Source organism: Equus quagga, chromosome 6 (genome assembly GCF_021613505.1).
Source record: "Equus quagga isolate Etosha38 chromosome 6, UCLA_HA_Equagga_1.0, whole genome shotgun sequence".
Taxonomy (NCBI): Eukaryota; Metazoa; Chordata; class Mammalia; order Perissodactyla; family Equidae; genus Equus; species Equus quagga.
Window position 1 is genome coordinate 103,809,034 of NC_060272.1, and position 19,726 is coordinate 103,828,759.

Consider the following 19,726-nt stretch of genomic DNA (forward strand, 5'->3'; position numbering starts at 1 on the left):
TTTAAAATTGAATGTGTGTTCGTCTTTTGAGGAGGAAATAAAATAACATAATAAAACATTTTTTAATACAATAGGTCTCAGAGTTTGTGCAGTAGCAAATAACTCTGATATAATGCTTTAAAATAAAAAATGACTGTTTAATGAACCAAAGTACTTTGAAATATACAATTCCTCAACTTCGGGTTTAACCTTCTCCCCAACATTTATGCTGCAATGATAGGCAGGTCTTTTATGGCTGCTGTGTTTCCAGGCCCTGTTTTTAAGCTCTTTATATATAAGCATCATCTTTTTTTTTTTTTTTGAGGAAGATTAGCCCCGCGCTAACATCTTTGCCCATCTTCCTCTATTTTTTATATGTGGGATGCCTGCTATAGCATGGCTGGATAAGCAATGCGTAGGTCCCCACCTGGGATCTGAACTGGCAAACCCCGGGCCATCAAAGCGGAGTACGTGAACTTAGCCGCTGTGCCACCAGGCCGGCTGTATAAGCATCAAATTTTGATCTAGGAAAATGAGAAACACACAGTTGAGGCAGTAAGTGGAAATCAGAGCAATACTGAGTGACTTGGTGGAGAAAGTGACTACTAGAACTTACCCTGTACGAAATGAAAGAAGTTTGTTTTCTCAATAATTTGACTCTCTCTAGAGAACTTGTTTTCTTTGTAAAGGAAGTGTTAGAAAATGAGAGTCAGAACCATGCTTTCATTTCCAAATTCAAAACAATGAAGTCTAAAAAAGCTGGGCAAGTTATGCTTTATTTACTACACTAAAATAAAATAAAGGATTCCATTAATATGGAATATATAGGTCAAGGGAACTGATCAATTTGAACTGTAGAGAGACCGAAGTTACACGTTGTTGATTGCACTTTGACTTTTATTAATAATTACTTTTTGTCAGGAATGGACAAGCATAATTCTGTATTATAAATATTCATACCATGTAATGTATGCCCATATGGTCCTTCATTCATACTGCTTTTGATTCTGTATAGTTTTCTAGATGGTGTCTTCCTTAAGGACAGAGAACACATCTTACATACCTTCTTACCTGCTATGATGCCTTTTCCTTTTATTTATTATTTATTGGTTGAGTGAATGAATGAATGAATGAATGAGGTAGTATTTTCAAGTAAGCTTGTTCTGTAAGGAAACACAGTGCTGAAAGGTCAGTATCCTAACTCATTGTTTGTCTGATGGAGCCAGCGCACAATTTAGAGAATGAAACAGTTAAAGAAACGTTTGTTCATATAAAAAATTAGGAAAGAAACCTGCTTTCAGGAAGGAATTGCCTGAGTTTCTTGCTCCAGGAATAATGGACTATTTTTAGAAGCACTGGCATTCTTGAGACAAAGGTGTAAATTCAGAGAAGGGCAGTAAGACCAACAGATAAGAGGAAATTTATTAGAGCAGAGAGGAACGAATTTGGAGAGCAGCAGTAGGCATTTGAATTTATAGCAGAAAAGGAAAAGACTCAGAAGGAAAGAGGTTACAGTCTGGGAAAGAGGAGACAGCGGCACCAGTGTTCCTAGGGAAAAACTGGGTGACTAACAGCTAGGATTTCTTAAAACTTTTCTGGCGATGTGTACATTGGAAAGTGTGGTGTCAGGAGACCTCAGGCCTAACCTTGTGGTACCCCTCTAACTCACTGATAATTCATTAGGAGGGTCAAGCCTCAGGCATAAGCAGGTAGCTAGGAAGAAGTACAGTGAAATCTCAGTGATGCCTACTTGGGAATTGTCATGCAGGAGGAGAGTATGAATTAGTAGAAAATCCAAATCTTAGGTAATTTTTAAAAGAAATGTGGCTTTCTGACTTCCAAATATTTGTTATTTGAGGCTTCCGCATTGCAAGAAATTTTTATAGAGCAGATTGGGAAGGGAAGAGGAAAGAGAAAGTTGTGTTCGGGGGTCAACAAGAACACCCCAGGATCATCTTATGGGGTGTTGGATCCTCAGTTTTATTATCAGGATTGACACAAGTGAGGACGACTTTGGGGCAAGTTAGGCCCTTCTGATAAGTGGGGCCGTGGCAGGGTGCAGCGGTGGGCATGGGACATCAGTGTTTTCATTTGTGAGGAGGTGACAAAGGCTGGCTGATAACCATTTATCAGTTACATTCATCAGTTTTATCAAATTTGAGTTGAAGTCCTTTGGTTGGTTGTGTTAATAAATAAGTTATGATTTGCAAATAGTGTATCAATTATTCTAAGTGAGGACTTCCAAGTAATTGTAGAAACTTTTCAGTAGGTTTAACGCTTTCTTTAAAGTCTTAGCTATAAATTTGTCCATTAAATCGATTTTTCTTTAGTTTCCTTAAGGATAAGCTTAACCTCTCTTTACCATCTAAAGAAATGAGTCCAAGTTCAAGATTTTCCTCTGGTTTTGCTGAAGATTGCAACATGAAAATAGAATGTAGGGGGGAAAGAATTACAGGGCAAGGTTTTCTTTTGCCGTGTTGCTACTATTTAATTTTTTCTTTGTAAAAAGCCTAGGAGTCATGCCCTCTCCTTTCCGTATCCTGAAAAGTGTTAGGACGGAGATCAGAAGGATGGCAGGGCCCAGTGGTGGAGGACTTTGTAAGCCATTGCCAGCACTTTGCCTTTTATTTCAAGTGAGATGGGAAGTCATTGGAGGGTTTCCAGCAAAGGAGTGATGTGTTTGTCCCTTTGGTTTTTAAAATTCCTCTGGTTATGGTTTAAGGATAGCCTGTAGAGATGCGAGGTGAAAGCAGGGAGGCCAGTTAGAAGGCAATTACAGTAATAATTGCAAAAGACGGGGGCCGGCCCTGGTGGCTGAGTGGTTAAGTTCATGCGCTCTGCTTTGGCGGCCCAGGATTTCGCCGGTTCAGATCCTGGGCGTGGACATGGCACCACTTGTCAGGCCATGTTGAGGCATCGTCCCACATACCACAACTAGAAGGACCCACAACAAAGAAATATACAACTATGTGTTGGGGGGATCTGGGGAGAAAAAGCAAAAAAAAAAAAACAAAAAAAATAAGATTGGCAACATTTGTTAGCTCAGGTGCCAATCTTAAAAAAAATAATAATAATTGCAAAAGATGACAGTGGCTTAGTCAGGGTGGGAGTATGGTAGAGATGACAAGTGGTTGAATTCTAGATATATTTTGAAGATAGAACCAGTAAGATTTGCAGACGGATTTGTGATGTGCCAGAAACAGAAGAGTGAAGGATGATGCCGTAATTTTTTACCTAAGTAGAAAGTTGGAGTTTCCATTTATTGAGGTAAAGACGACCATGGGAAAAACAGGTTTGTGGGAATTCAGAGTTTAGTTTTGCACATGTTAAGTTGGAAATGTTCATGAGTCGTCCAAGTGGATCGTCAAGTAGGGATTGGATGTATGATGTCTGAGGTTGAGGGGAGATACCCCTGCTGGAAATAAAAACTTGAGAGTTCAGTGCACAGATGTTATTTGAAGTTAATATGATGAGATTGCTTGGAGAAGTGAGTGTGGGTGGAGAGGAATAAAGGACTGAGGATTGAGCCCTGGGGCCTCCAGTGTTGAGAGGTCTGGCACACGATGGGGACCAGCCAAGGAGAAAGTAGTAAGGAGCAGATGAGGTAGGAGGAAAACTGAGGGTGAATGTTGTCTTTGAAGCCAAGTAATGACAGTGTTTCCATGAATAGCCAAATAATGCTGGTAGGTCAGGTGAGTTGAGGGCTGCAATTGACCATTGGCTGTTGCAAGGTAGAAATGATCAATGACCTTGACCAGGGGCCACTGTGGTGGGGAGGTGGGAACCACTGCCTGACTGTACACTCAGGAGCGTGTGGGAGAGAAGATTGGGGGTGTGAGTACAGACAGTTCTTCAAGGAGTTTTGCTGACATGGGGCCGTACTGGAGGGGGAGGTGAGTTCAAGGAAGGTCCTTTTCCCCTTTTTGTGAAGAAGGGAGATATTATAATAGGTTTATTTGCTGACGGGAGTGATCCACTAGAGAGAAAATGAGCTAGTGCAAGGTATGTGTGGGGGCGCAACTGTTGGGGACAAGGCAGTGTCCCTGAATAAGCAAGTATGGGATGGGATCCAGGGCAGTGGTCCCTAGGGTGGGGGCTGCGGACTGGTGTGGGTCTGAGGATGTTTTGTCACTGGTCTAAGAAGAGATAAGGGAATTAAGAGTAAACAAAAACTTCATTGCAACTTGTTAGAGCAATTTTATGTCTGTTAAATCTAATAAAAAAAATTGGAGCTTGGATTTTTTGGCTTTTTACTTTTTTTATTAAAGTAAAATCCACCTAACATAAAGTTATCCATTAACCATTTTAAAGTGTACAACTCGGTGGCATTTAGTGCATTCACAATGTTGGGCAACCATCCCCTCTATCTAGGTCCAAGGCATTTTCATCACCCCAAAAGGAAGCCCCATACCCATTAAGCAGTTACTCCCAGTTGTCCCTACCCTAGCCCCTGGTAACCACTAATCTGCTGTCTGTTTTGATGGATTTACCTTTTATGGGTGTTTCATGTAAGTAGAATCATACGATATGTGACCTTTTGTGACGGGCTTCTTTCGCTTAGCATAACATTTTCAAGGTTCATCCAAGTTGTAGCATCCGTCAGTACTTCATTTCTTTTTATGGCCTAATAAGTTTGCATTGTATGGATAGACCACGTTTTATCTGTTCATCAGTTGGTGGACATTTGGCTTGTTTCCACCTTTTTTTTTGGTATTGTGACTAGCACTTCTGTGAATATTCGTGCACAAGTCTTTGTTTGAATACCTGTTTTCACTTCTTCCGGGTCTATACCTCGGGGCAGAATTGCTGGACCATATGAGCATTCTGTGTTTCACGCTTTGAGGGACTGACGAACTGTTTTCCACAGCGGGTGTGCCTTTTTTTGTCCCCATCACGGTGGATGAGGGTTTCAGTTTCTCCAGCCAACACTTACTGCTTTCTGTTTTTTTAAATTATGACTTAGCAATTCATTTTTATTGTATTTTATAAAAGTATCAGACCGTAGTGGTTTGGAAACTGAAAAGAAATTTTTAAACAAAACAGGTCTCTCCCCACAGATAGTTTGAGAAACACCGATCTGGTGTTCGGGTGGCAGGTTGGCTGGTGTAAGAGTGTGGCCTGCTCCTGGTAACAGGGGCAAGTTGTTCAGAAAGTGGTGGAAGGGCAGCCTGGAAATAATGCTTCCTCAGCTAGGGTTAAAGAGGTAGGTGCCACAATAAGACCTCTGTGTTAATAGACGCACACGTGTCTGCAGGTGGCTGGCAGGCATTTCGTATCTGTAAATAGGCATCTTCCTCTATATGTTGACTCCTTGAGTATAAGTTCTTGGAGTACACCTAGTTGGCCAACACCTGCAAAAGGTTTAGGTTTAAAATGGTAAAGATGAACATACTTAGATCTTTGGGTCTGTTTATTTTGCAATCCCAGTTTGAAAGTTAAAAATGACGTATCCTATTTCTTCTGATTCTTTGGCCTCTTCTGGCTCAGATACGGTGGTATTAGGTCCCTGTGCAAACTCAGCCTTCCTTTCTATTCAACCTTTGCTCTTTCCAGGAGAAAGAAGCACACATTTGAGGTGCTTATTATGTATCATGAGCTGCTCGTGTATTATTCGTCTAACACACAAGGGATGTCAACACCTCTGTACAGCAAGGGGCAGAACATCTACATTTTACCCCAGGTCAGATGGCCAAGGTCAGTGGAAGGGCATCTCTGGGTTGAAAGCCTCATCTCCTTCTGTGATGTCTGGGTAGCTTGCAGAGGCCTGTGTGTTCCCAAATTGGACTTTTTGAATCCATTCAGCAATAGCAATTTTGTAGGCCAATGTGTCTAGAAGTGCTTGATTTCACTGATGGCATATGCTGCCTCCCCCACAGTTGTCACGATTAAATGCAAAATGGTTAAGCTGTCGCTCCATGCAATGGATTTGCTTAATGCTACACGTTAGAGTTGGATTTTAGCAAAAGGTCATCTGGCCAAACCTCCCAGTTTTGCAGGTGAGAACAGTGAGGTTGTGCTGCCTGTTGGAAGCACCCTCAGATCTCCTTGCTCACAATCCAGGATGCTGAAGCTGGCTTCTAGGTGAGGGGATGAAATATTCTGCCCTGAGTGGCTGGCTAGGGGGGTAAAAACATTCTGTGCTTGCTTAGCATCTGCAGGGAGCCATGACTCGCCAGCCGTGCAGCCTTGGGAGTGTCAGACTCTGGTCTCTAAGCCTTGGTGTCCTCACCTGTTAAGGGAGGAGGCTGAGGGGGTGGGCCCTGGCAATTCCACACAGGTGTTGTGAGGATGAAATTGTGTCCCGTATGTAAACAAGCTCTGTAAATCAGAAAAGGCAACAAGAGGTGGCAGGAGGCTCTTCTTACTTTCGCCGTTCCTTTCTGCAAGGGTTGTGATGATGTTTCAGGCCGTTCTTCTTGTCAGGGAGAAAGATGTTCTGGAAATGTTTTAGAGTCTTTCTCAGAGAGGAAGGAGAGCAGGCCAAGGCATCTGAGGGCTGCCTTTGTTGTGTATGTTCCACTCTGAATTGTATGCCAAGCCTGTAGGAGGCGAACAACATTGGCCCTTTTCTTTTCCTGCTTTTTAAAGAAAGCTGAATGGGTTTTATGCCACATTTAGAAACTATTGAGTGTAGCTTGGTACTTTAGGAAACGACTTATCATTTGCTACATTTCGAAGAAAGAGCACTGGGCTGGTAAACGTATTTTCCTTATGTACCTTTTTATTCTCAGCTTTAGTGGCAACAGTGGTGGAGGCCACTGTGCAAGGGAATTGATGCCCACTCAGGAGAAGAAATCTGTCTCAGATCCTCCCAGCTCTGGGCTTGATTACAAGATGCTTGTTTAATCTCTCGGAGCTTCAGATCCCTCATCTGCAGTGTTGAAAAAAGTAGCAGCTTTACCTATTTTTATATATGGATCACACACAAAATTATGTAAAAGCACAATAGAAGCTGTCGACTCCCTTATTCTAACGTGAGGACCTGTCACCATGTCTTAAATCTCTGTATTTCAGCAAGTGCCTGGCAGTGGGCTGTACAAGTGAAAGTGACGACAATCGTTGAGGGGGGCTCATTTTTAGCCCTACAGGGCCCCTTTTTGAAACTAACCATATGTGTATTGTGATTCTCGAAATTAGCTAGACATCATAGTTTGCCGAGTGAGCAAGATGAAGCACACTAATTTTAAGCATATTGTAAACATTTAGAAATGGCAGCTTTGACGGCTTATTTTTAATATATCACACGTATGATACGCTTCCTAAATAAAGCAAAAGAAACAACCAGAGGAGTATATAAGGATACCAGAACCCTTTATAGAGAGAGAATAGTATAGAAGGCAAGCTGAGATGCTGTTTGATGAGGGCACACAGATTTCTTTCTGGCTTTTCTTCAAATCTGTTTTTCTTCCATGAAAAGAGAGAGAGCTGACAGGCCCTTATCATATCCTCTGTAAAACGCTGCCTTTTGACAAGGCCACCGCCAGTCTAGAAATAGCAGGCACTTCCCAGGGGCCTGTCCGAGGGAGGTCAGACTCACTCATGTAAGGAAAAAGTTCACTCATGGCAGCACGTTAGCAAGGATGCTCAGGGTGTATTCTCACATGGAGGGCAGGGATCAGAGTCATTCAGCTTCGCATTTCACCAGGTGCCTAGCATCTTGCCGTGTTCTCGGAGGGCTTCTGGGATGGTTCGTGGTTTCTTGAAGGAATAAGCAACTGAAGCTTTCTCCTGGTGCATCCAAGAGATTAGAGTTAGGCATGCTGATAAACCATTCAGTGAAATAAATCAGACGTGACAAACACAGGGGGCAACCCTCAGGCTGCAACATATCCTGGATTCGTATCATGTAGAATCTTCTGTTTGGAAAACTCGAATTTCAAAGACATAATTCTTTGCATATTATGATTTTTGAATAATAACACTGTCCTGGAAGAGAAGTCAAGGTCAAGGGGAGCTTAATCAGTATCCACACTTGAGAGAGATTGGGTGCAGTTGCAGGCAGAATGTGTGACGTCTTTGAGCCTCGTTTGTGCTGTTTAAGAAGACACTGTGGTGTAGAGGTTAAGTTCCATGTGCTCCGCTTAGGCGGCCTGGGTTTGTGGGTTTGGATCGTGGGCACAAACCTATACCACTCGTCAGCCACACTATGGTGGTGACACACATATAAAGTGGAGGAAGATTGGCACAGATCTTAGCTCAGGGTGAATCTTCCTCAGCGGGGTGGTGGGGGGTAGGGAGTCAGGGTTTGGGGGTGGGTGCAGGGAGAAAGAGGAGCTGGCAGAGGAACTTGGATCTCTGAACCACTTCCCTGTGTTCTTTCTGCGAGTGTATCCTGTGGTTTCCTCCTCCCTTCCCCTCCTTTTCCTCTTCTCACAAACACCGTGTAGCCCTCAGTGTCTGTAAGACAATGTCCTGTGCATGTTATGAGGATGACTCATTTTATTCTCCTAATAACGGTAATATTCCCATCTTGCAGATTAGGACACTGAGGCGTAGAGACAAGACCTGTGAGGTAGGGAGGAGAAGGGGTCCTCATTTCCACGTGGCAGGTGGAGAAACTGGTGATGGCTTAGCTTGTTGTCTGAGGCCTCCCTCGGCTACGATCTGGTGTTCTCATGTTTGAAATATTTTCAAGGAAATGATGGCTGTGATTGGAGGTTGAGAGTGCACTTGGAAATGTCCTCTCTGCTGGACTGAAGGCGTGGATGCAGTAATGCTCCTTGTGCTGTAACGATAGCATTCCAGAATCTGCTCCCCCAGCATGTGCCTCATGCAGAAATGCCCCCGTCTAGGGGTGTCTTTCTGTTGCAGGCTGGTGATCCAGCAAAAGAGCCTGAAAAATCGCCTTACAAAAAGCCACCATCATATCAGGTGTGGTATTTACCTTGCTGTTCCTGAAGCTGGATGTAAACTTGAAAACCCCTTTATGACTTGATTAACACAGTAAACTCACTTCTAATTTTGTGGTTATATTTGCATTTTCTTTAACAAGAGTGAGTGAATGCAAGTGTTAACATTTGAATAAGGCAGACATTATAAAATGAAATAACTAGTTATTAGCTGTGAAATTGTAAGTGCTAATGGGAACACAATCAACTAATTTTTTTATAGTTCTTTTTTTTCCCGTAGATGTAGGCTATCATTTTAAAATTAGTGTGAATAAAAGGCCTGTCGATTTTCCCCAGATAATTTCTGAGAAAGATAGCATTTGACACTCTACTTAGTCTGTCAGTGGCTTATTATGAGGTGCTCTTACAAGTTTAACTTATTTTTTAAAAAGTCTAAATTCAGTATACAGGGCACCTTTGAAGGGGTTTTCCTTTGGGCTAAAGATTACGGTCTGGGGCAGGACGCAGAGGGAGCAAGCTCTGGAAAGTACACTTTTAGGAATTCCTAAGTGGCCTGACCTTACCAGGTTGAACATAAGGACTAGAAAATTGCTTGCCCATGTTCCCAATGCTAATTGTATCTTGATGGAATTCAAGTATGACATTTAGTCTCCTACCTGCCTACTCAGAGCAGGGAACCCAATGTATTGTAGGTACATCACACATCATCAAGTTTGCTGATTCTGTCACTCATTCAGTGACCGTCTATTTTTAAGAATTCTGAAGCAGCAGCGCCCATGGAGGCATTAACTTGGATATGACAGTAGCCCCTCGGGTTAGAGCATCCGACGTCATCACGCATGAGATTCCTTCACTCTAGCCTGACTTGAATCCATTGGGCCTCAGCAACTTTTTTGGGCTTGGTATGGAGTAACTCCGGAGTTTATTTTCCCTCCTCGGCTCCTCAGAGGCACGGGCCAGGCCAAGTACAACTTGAATAACCTTCAGGAAAGCTGTGCTGTCCTTCTGTCGGCCGCTGTCTTTGAAAATTGCCTCCAGAGTTAGTGAGCGGGAACAGTTAAGATTTACAAACAATGATGAAGCTTGTCATGCATCTTTCACCATTCATCATCCAGGTGCCGTGCCTGGGCGGTGAAGTGTTCTTCATAAAAACCAGCTCAGTGTGAAATACACCTCGCTGCAATGTTTACTGCTCTGAAGCTCGTCAGCGGCCCTTTATAGTAAATCCAGATTGCGATGTGACATTACAGTATATCATTGCCCGGCGCGCTGGGGTTTACACTGGAAATGAGTACGGTGCACACCAGATGAGGTGTCCAAATTGAGTTATGTCAGAATTTGGCTGTTATATGGGGATAGCTTTTGTTTTCTGAACACTGAAAGTTAGCTTTATATGTATTTATATTTATATATAGGCATATACTTCCCATCCTGCACATATACACGGGTATACAATATATGCTGAGGTCAGGTTCCAAGTGGGCTTCTGCTGTAAAGAATGGTGACCAGCTTTTATGTACCTTCCAACTGTTGTTTCGTTGAAATTGGCGTAAATGGAATCTTTGGGGGGAACTAGAGGAGATGGTTATTTCATCGTAGAAGTGGGTTTGATTTTGCTGTGTGTAACGTCTCATATTTACCATCCTTTCTTATAAAACCAGGGACCCCTCTCTTCTGGGACTATCGTGGTACACTAGCGTGATCCCTTTGATATGAGGGCAAAGAGAAGAAACTCATAGGACTCTTCCTCCTCCGCTGTCGAGCACCTGGCCTGTCCTGCTGAGCACATGCGCTTGGGGAGGTCTCTGAAGCCAGTTGCTTATTTATTATTTTTCTAGTGGGTATCAAAATCCTAGCTGCCTCTGTTATCTTGAAAGATGCAGCTTCCAAGAGAAGACTTATGGTGTCTTAGCTTAAATCTGTGAAATAAAAGAGCACACTGAATTTATTGCATGATCAGGTTTATTTACATTCACCCTAAAAGTGCCGATATTAAAAATGAGCTCCATAAAAAACTAATATTCAGAGATAACAGCAGACCCTGCAGTTCCATGATCATCTTCTTAACACACATATTTTTAAATTCTCTTTTCAGTGTAGCAGGGTTGTTAGGAGAACCATTTTGTGGTCTGTACATATCTGGTGCCACATAGAATCCAGGATCTCTCCCCTGTTTACACCAAGTCTAGGGTAGGGCTGCCTCCCCCTGCCCCCTTAAATGCAGAGGTAAACACAGCCTTCCCGCCATGCCCCTCTGCTGTTTCTCTGGCTATGTGTCCTCTTAGTTGCAGTGTCTTCCTACTGGAGATTGATTAACGGTGCCCCACGTCTGAGCTTCCTGAAGCGGCACAGGACACAATTGCAGGTGTACAATGCTGGCCTCTAGGGGTGGCTCAGGGGCTAGGGCCAGAAGCTCCATGGGGGAGAGAGACTAGCCCCAAGTTAATCCAGTGCAGTCACTTCATTTTGCATTGTGGAATCAAACACAGGATGGCCGGTTACAGTTAAATTTCGTATGAACCACAAAAATTATTTTAACATGAGCATGTTCACAGTATTTTATTATACCAAAAATTATTTATTGTTTCTGAAATTGAAAATTTAATTCAGGATCCTGTATTTTTATTCACTAAATCTGGCAACCTTGTGTTTCATGCACATCTTCTCCAAACCACCATTTCAGGGCCCTGCAGTAGAAGGTGAGAAGGGAAAGTAGACAGAGGAGGGCAGCCCTTTCTCTAAGCATATTCAGCAGTTTTAAGAGTTGTTTCATTTATATTTCTACAACAACAGTCCCAAAGGCCGTGCTGATCCTGCGTGGAACGGTTTCCTGTTTTAGTTGAAGCCATTCACGGGTTTCTCAGTGAAAAGTTTCTGGATTATAGTTTATCCCTGCACATATTAACTGTATTGTTTTAGCCTCTTTTTAGGTAACTAGTAGGTCCAGACATTTCTTTTTTCGTGTTTTATAGGTCAGCTCCTTTAATATAACCCCCTGCTGCTCAGAATCAAAATGGAAATTTATACTTTTCGTGCGTTTGGGTCCGTTGTCCCCTTGTAGCTTTGCCAGGCGTGACTGTGATTCTTGAAACTCTCCGGTAGGACTAGCTCCTCTCTGTCTCTTTCCTGAAGCTCCTCCCCCCCACGCCCCAGGATATAAACTGATGGCTCAGTCAATAAGCAAGTAATAAATTCATCGAGTGCCAATTATGTGTCTGTGGACCTAACATTATGCCTAGGAGATGAACCATGGCAGAGAGCATCTGCAGTGATCCCCAAATGTCAGCAGGTCTTAGGGACACGCGCCCTTCTCTTCCCGTCCGCAGAAGAACAACCTTGCCTCGAAGCCTCTGCAGGGCGTGCAGGGGAGTAGCCACATGCCCGGCTCTCTCACTGTATATTTAAGCCTTGGTTGGGGTCTTCGCCATGAACCTAAGTGAGAGTTTCCTTCCTAATTTAGAGAAACCAGTATCACAACCAAACTCTGTGGATAGATGTTCCATATAGGCAGCCCTTTCCAGGTATGCTTCACCTTTGTTATTTATATGGCTATGGAGATGGGATGGGCTTGATTTTATTTGTTTGTTCATAACAGCTTTATTTAAATAGAATTCGTATACCATAAAATTCACCCCTTTAAAGCGTACAGTTTAGTGGTTTCTAGTATACTGACAAAGTTATGCAACCATCACCACTATCTAAGTCCAGAATATTTCCATCATCCAAAGAAGAATCCCATATGTACTCATTCCTCATTCCCACCTCCCTCCCAGCCCCTGCAAACTACTTTTCTAGTTTCTGTCCCTGTGGATTTGCCTGTTCTGGACGTTGCATATAAATGGAATCATATAATATGTGGCCTTTTGTGTCTGGCTTCTTTCATTTAGCATCATGTTTTCAAGGGTTGTTCAAGTTGTAGCATGTAATAGTGTTTCATTTCCTTTTTCTGGCCAAGTAATATTCCATTCTGTGGAAGGGCTTGGTTTATTTTGAGTTCAAAAACTATGGCAGGGCCCAGCAAAATTACTAAACCATAAGATTCTCAAGGTGAAATATGTGTTTTATCCATTTATTAAGCTTTCAGCTCTTTCAGCTCAACACGTGCGTGTCTGTGATGAGTAGAACCTACTGCATGCAGTGAGAGGAGTGTGGTGTGCATGTGTGGACATGGAGTAAGCTGGGTTGTGTTGTTTTCCTGTTTTATGCTGATACTGTTTATATTTGTCTGCTCAAGCTGCCATAACAAAATAGCACAGACTGGCTGGCTTAAAAAACAGAAATTTATTTTCTCACAATTCTGAAGTTAGCAGTCTGAGATCAGGGTGCCGTCAGGGTTGGTATCTGGTGAGGCCTCTCTCTTTCAGCCTTTGCTCTGTGTTTGCAGAGAGAGAGAGCGCAAGTGAGCTCTGAGTTCTCTTCTTCTTCTTATAAGAACGCTAGACCTATCAGGTTAGGGCCGTGTCCTGAAGAGCGCCTTTAACCTCATTTATCTCCCTAGTGGCCCCATCTTTGAATACAGTCACTTTGGAGGCTGGGGCTTCAACATAATGAATTTGGGGCGACACAGTTCAGTCCGTAACACTGTTGAAGGGTTTAATGTCTCTCGAAGTCTTCTCTTCTCAATGAGGTTCTTCGGAACTGGGAGAATGATGCTGAGATTTGGTGGGCCAATGTGTATAGAATGAATAGAGTATCTTTCCTGATGTTATGGCCTAATATCTGGCCTTTGCTGACTGCTCACTCATCCCCCAAGCTCTCCGACGTCTCAAGCCCATCCAGTGGCAGGCCTCATCTGCAGGTGAGACCGGGACCTCAAAGCAAGGATTTTTTTCAGAGATGGAGAGCTCCATGGTTAAGGACACTCCACTCACTTGGAGCACTTCTTTTCCAGATTCTTGCTCTTCTTTTCCTCATTTTTCCCTGCTAGAATTCCTTTTGTTTTTGCTCTGTCTTTGAATTTGGGAAAAGAATTTCTGATTCCTTGCCATCTTTGCTCTTGAAGTGCTCTGCGTAAGCTTAGACAATTTAACTCTGATGTACTGCTACAAATTAGAGTCTTTGCCGGTTTTCCTGGCAAATGTGGCAGAGAATTAGAATTAGGGCCTTCCCACATAGGAAAATGAGTGAGAAAGCAATGCATCGTTTCCAGATGTTATTATGAACCAATGCAAAGGTTACTTCACGGTAAACCTATCATGGTTAGCATTTATGAACTAGCTCATTCCCTTACTTATCAGCCAAATGCGAAAAATAATCTCTTCCTCTATGAAGCACTTTGATGTACATCATTTTGTTTAATCCTAACAACAATCGTTATTGGGTAGTGAAAGGTTTTTTCCTCCTGACACCAACCAATTCTGACACCAACTGGGTGTCCTACAGTTCAATTCAGTTCTGACACGAACTATCTGAAGTTAGCCCAGAGCCCGTAGGTTAAGGGCTCAGTCTCACAAGACCGCCCCCCACACCCAACTTCAGATGCCAGCCACAAATGGGGTGCCCAGGCTATCCACATTTCTACCTGGCCTTCCACAAATTGGGGGGTTCTCACAACCTCTCCTCTGGTTTGATAATTTGCTAAAATGAGTCACAGAACTCAGGAAAGCACTTTACTTAGTATTACTGGTTTGTTGTAAAGGATGTAAGCCAGAAACAGCCAAATGGAAGAGATGCATAGGGAAAAGTATGGAAAGAGGGTAGGGAGCTTCATGTCCTCTTAGGGGGCACCACCCTCCCAGCACCTTGATGGGTTCATCAACCTGGAAGCTCTACAAACCCTATCATTAAGGGGTTTTTATGGAGGTTTCATTACTAGGCATGGCTAAGTCACTGGCCGGTGGTGATTGACTCAGTCTCCAGCTCTTTTCCCCTCCCTCAAGGTTGGGGGGTAGGGCCGGAAGTTCCAGGCTTCTAATCAGGGCTGGGTTTTTCTCGTGATCAGTCCCCATCCTGAAGCTATGAGTAGCCCCCATCCTAAAACTATGTAGGGGTCCACCAAGAAGTCACCTCATTAGAACCAAAGATCACTCAGGAACTTCCAAGGGTTTGGGGAGCTCTGTTCCAGGAAGTGGGACAAATACCTTTCTGTGATACCACAGGTGAGTAGAGCAGAAATCACTGACCCTGTTTTAGGGAAGAGTACGTTGCTGAATAGAGAGAATGGGTGACACAGCTGGGAGTCGAGCTGGACAGTCTTCTCCCTCTTGACTCCATGTCCTCTGGGACACTGTCCCTCTCAGACTCACACCAGTATTGAAACTCTTCTCTTTAGCCTGCTGTCTGAGACCTGCACCATCTAGTTCAGGAGCTCCTAGACGCATAGGGATCTGTAAATTTAAATTAGTTCAAATTACAAATCCAGTTCCTCTCTCACAGTAGCCACCTTTCAAGTGCTTGGGACCTATGTGTGGCTAGTGACCACCATGCTGCCTAGAGCAGAAATAGCACATTTCCATCATCACAGACTCATCTATGGGACAGCACTATCTCAGACAATTAGGTGAAGGCTATTTTGTTATGGACTTTCAGAGTGATGGGAAGGGGCAGCACAGTGTTTAAACATGAGACAAAGGAGTGACACAAGTACCCTAGGTTCGACAAACACCACTGTAAAAGTGTTACTTTTGAGGGAATATCAGCTCTTATTCAATAGCCTGTCAAGTTGAGGACGACTGATTGAGAATGGGCTAATTGAGCACTGATAAACATTAGTCGATCTTTGCATCTAACTGTGGTGCACACTTTTTATTTTTAATAGCAGGTGGAAGTGAGTGAGTAATCTAGAACTTGGTTGATCTCAGTCCAAGAATGATAGTACTTGCCCAGGGTGGAAAACTTGTCTTATGGACATATGCAGACTTGCCAAGGATTGCTTACATTAAAACCTAGAGGGTAGGGGCTGGCCCTGTGGCCTAGTGGTTAAAGTTCTGTGTGCTCCACTTCAGGGACCCAGATTCGCCAGTTTGGATCCCAGGCACAGACCTACACCACTTGCCAGCCATGCTGTGGCGGCGACTCACATACGAAAGAGAGGGAGATTGTCACAGATGTTAGTTCAGGGCTAATCTTCCTCAAGCAAAAAAGACCCGAAAAAACAAACCAAGAGGGTAAAGTGGCACTGATCCCTTATCAGATATATGATTTGCAAATGTTTTTTCCCATTCTGTGAGTTGCCTTTTCACTCTGTGGATTGTGTCCTTTGATGCACAAACGTTTTTAATTGTGTTGCAGTCCAATTGGTCTGTTTTTGCTTCTGTTACCTTGCTTTTGTGTCATAGCCAAGAAGTCATTACCAAATCAAATGTCATGAAGCTTCCTCCTATGTTTTCGTCTAAGAGTTTTATAGTTTTCGCTCTAACATTTAGGTCTTGGATCAATTTTGAGTTCATTTTTATATATGGTGTAAGGTAAGGGTCCACCTTCATACTTTTGCATGTGGATACTCAGTTTTCCCAGCACCATTTATTGAAAAGACTGTCCTTTCCCCATCCATTGGTCTTGGCTCCAAGAAGGGAAAGTGGCAGAAGAGTTAAGGTTTGACACTTGCCTGTTGCCTTCCCCTGTAACCATCAGAGACCACTAGACGTTGAATATTGAATCTGCACAACAAGCCTGTAAGGTTGCTGGTAGATGATTCACCTGGATCTCTGTGTGAATAGATTTTTTCGGTTATTTTTTAATTTTTGTTTTGTCTCTTCTGTCTCAACTGTTATCTTTTTTTCCACTCCTTACAAGTCCTGAAATAAAGAATAGCATAACAAGGGAAGGGAATCCTTCCAAAATGAGGATCAGAGTGCTGCGAAAATAGAAGTGTTTGTAGGAGACTGTGGCTGATTTTCCATTTTTCTAATGGAAAATGACAAATGTTAATTTTTAAAATACTCAGTTTTTAAGGGTCATCTGAAGCTGCTTATATGTAAGAAAGGGTAGAACCTCCTTAGGTGAGCCCCAGGGGCAAAGCTCAGAAATCCTTTGGGGTCCCCTAGGGGAATCTTCCTAAGGAACCAGACTACAGAGCTAAGCACTGATAAGCAGAGAGAGGCGGATGATAATGCCTGGCTGGCTGCAGCCCGAAGTTGTCAATCACCCCTTAATGTTTACAGAAGCGAAAAGTCAATGTGTAGTTGTTTTAATTTGACACACTCTTGGGTTGAGAGAGTGTAATCGCTGGAGGGGACAGTTAAGTGGCTGTGCTCCTGTCAGCTCTTCTGGGTCTGACTCCCGTGCTAAGCGCTTTTCTGATGAGCGATAGATTGGGTTAAATACGGCGTAATTGCTCGCTTCCGCATACTGGTCTGGCAATGCCTTGTACTACATTTCCATCAGCACTTGCCTGAGGCGGTTGGGGTTTATGCTGCAAAGAGAGTCCGTATGTTCATTTTCATGGATCAGTGTCGGTTTTTGAAAAGCAGTTGTTACAGCTCTAAGTGGACTGTAATAAATTACACCGCTTCCAGACCCATTGGAGTAAATCAGAACTGTTTATATCCATCCAAGTGGTCTTTTGCGTATAAATGACTTTTTGTTTACTTATCAAACCAAATGTTTGTCTCCAGGAAATGGAGGCAAATGATTTGCTCATGTTTTAATCCTGTGAGTAGCACTTTGCTCCTGTTAAACCAGAGAGGAAATTCTGTGTCTTGTTAGGTGGAAAAGTCTCCCCACACAGTAAGTGAAATTATCCCAAAGTCATTTTCAAGGCTGGACTCTTGTTATTGAAATTATACCAACTCTAGGTGTCAGCCTCGTCTCACACCACTACTTAATATGTGCCAATAATGCACTGAGCTCTGAAAAGAGAGCATGGTCTCTTGCCCCAAAAGTCCTTCCTCCAGGACACATGTGCAACTCAGAAGTGAGGGGGCTTAGTGCTTCAGCCACTGGGGGATGGGAGCTATGAATAAATATTTCTCCTGCTTTATCCTTAGGTGGACAATTCTGAGAGGCTCTCTTGGAGCGCCTCAGAAGGTTCCAGATCTAACACTTGCTGTCTGTAGTGACTTCAATAACATAACTTTATGTTGGCTTTTCCTCACTCTTCCTCCTCAGAATTACCGTGCGGTATACTACCCACACAAGTCCTTGTCTTGAGTTCTGCTTTTAAGTAGAACCCAGGTGAGGACATAGATGTCCTTTATAACCCACCAAGCAGTGTAATACAGTGGTGTCGGGGAGAGCGAGCTTTAAAGATTGATCTGAGTTTGAATCCCGGAGGAAGGATACTGTCTGTGGCATCAGAGAAGCGCTGGGGCAGGAACTAAGTGACCCATAGTCTACTCTTGATGCGAGATGCTGTCACAGGGAGGTGAGTTGAAGCTTGCACAGAGGTCTTACCTGTAGAATGGGAATGGGGCACCAGAGACATCTAGCACAGTCTGTTTATGGGAATGTATTTGAACTCACGCATGACAGTGCATTTACCCAACTCTGATTTCCATGAAGGTAACTCATGGCCACCCAACACTTATGTCCTGGATTTTTAGGTAGATGAATTATTTTTATTTCCTTAAAGTCTGAAATTCATTGGGATGGTGGGATACATGGTCCATTGCAAAATGGACTTCCTTTTCTTCTGGGAATGTCAACCAGGGGAAGAATGCCTGGGAGGATTGATCGAGAATAATATGTGGAAGATTTACCAGCAGATTCCAATTTACTGATGAAGTGTACTCCATTTGAGAAGATTTGTTTTGGTAAGGCAGAAAAAGCACCATGGGAAAGAAGCTATTTTTACCTTTCTTAACCAAAATATATCTATTTAAAGAAAAGATGAATTTAAAGGTATGAGTGACCCTTCAGAGAATGTGGTTGGCTTTGGGGCTTAAGCACTGACTTGTGGTCAAAGTGCTTTATCTTCCTTTGTATTTTTTAGGGGGCAGGGGTGTGATGTGAGGCATCATTGCGTAATGGTTCAGAGCATTGAGTTTGTTGGCTCCCAGACCTGGGTTGTCACTTAGCGCCACATGGCCTTGGGCAAGTGTCTTCCTATCTCTGAACCTTAGTTTTTTCTTCTGTTGTTGGAGGTGATAGTGTGCATTTCATTTTTTTAGTGTGAATTAAGTAAAGTAATGTATTTAATGGGCTTAGCACTGCATATGGCACATGGTCAGTGCTCAATAAGTTGTAGTTACTTTCATGGGTTTTTCAGGAGTTCCATGATCTTTTTAATTGTAAGCTCCTAATTGAGTTTGCGCCTGCCAAAATTCTTAGAAAGATTGCAGTTTGAAAGTGTTCCAGGCAGGACCAATTCCAGGAAAGAAACGGAAGGATTAGTAGGGTTGGTCTTCCATCATTTCTCCTCCAACATCCTGGCACAATAAGGGCACGTAACACACATAGGACTTTTTCTTACTTCCATTACCCTACTCCCATCTTGCCCCTCCCTCTTTTGAGAAAAAACAATTTGATAAATAACATGGTAAAATAATATCAATTTCATGCCTTAGTCCTCCTGATTATTTGCATTTTGAAAGGACGTGGGTCTTTATTCTGAAGAAATAAATCTTTAATATTGGGATTTCAGATATTTTGGTCCTTAGCTGCCAGGCATATTTTGAGGATAGAATCTCTTGTCTCTGGAATCTCAAATCACTTTTATAAGTAACCACCTCTTTTGCACAGATGGAGCCAAGCCGGATTCTAACATCCTGGTTTTGGAAGTGCTTTAAATTTAACTTTATTCCAAATACCATATTTGTGTCCCTATTATGATATCACACCCTTATAATAACAGGCTATGTGTCACAAAATACCATTATTTTATAATATTTCAAACATAGACATTGTAATATATTCTTATTGTAAATGTCAGTTGTTTGCTTTGGAAGGTGCATGACTACTTACTAAGTTAACAAGATAATTTAGTTAATCTAGTTGTCTCAAGTACACATCCCAAAATG

At 42.8% G+C, this 19,726-nt stretch overlaps 1 protein-coding gene across 1 annotated transcript in view; it reads left to right on the top strand.

The window, feature by feature from the left end:
- DMRT1 (doublesex and mab-3 related transcription factor 1) overlaps positions 1-19,726 on the top strand; it is a 100,909-nt gene that overhangs the window by 59,798 nt on the left and 21,385 nt on the right. The window lies entirely within an intron of this gene.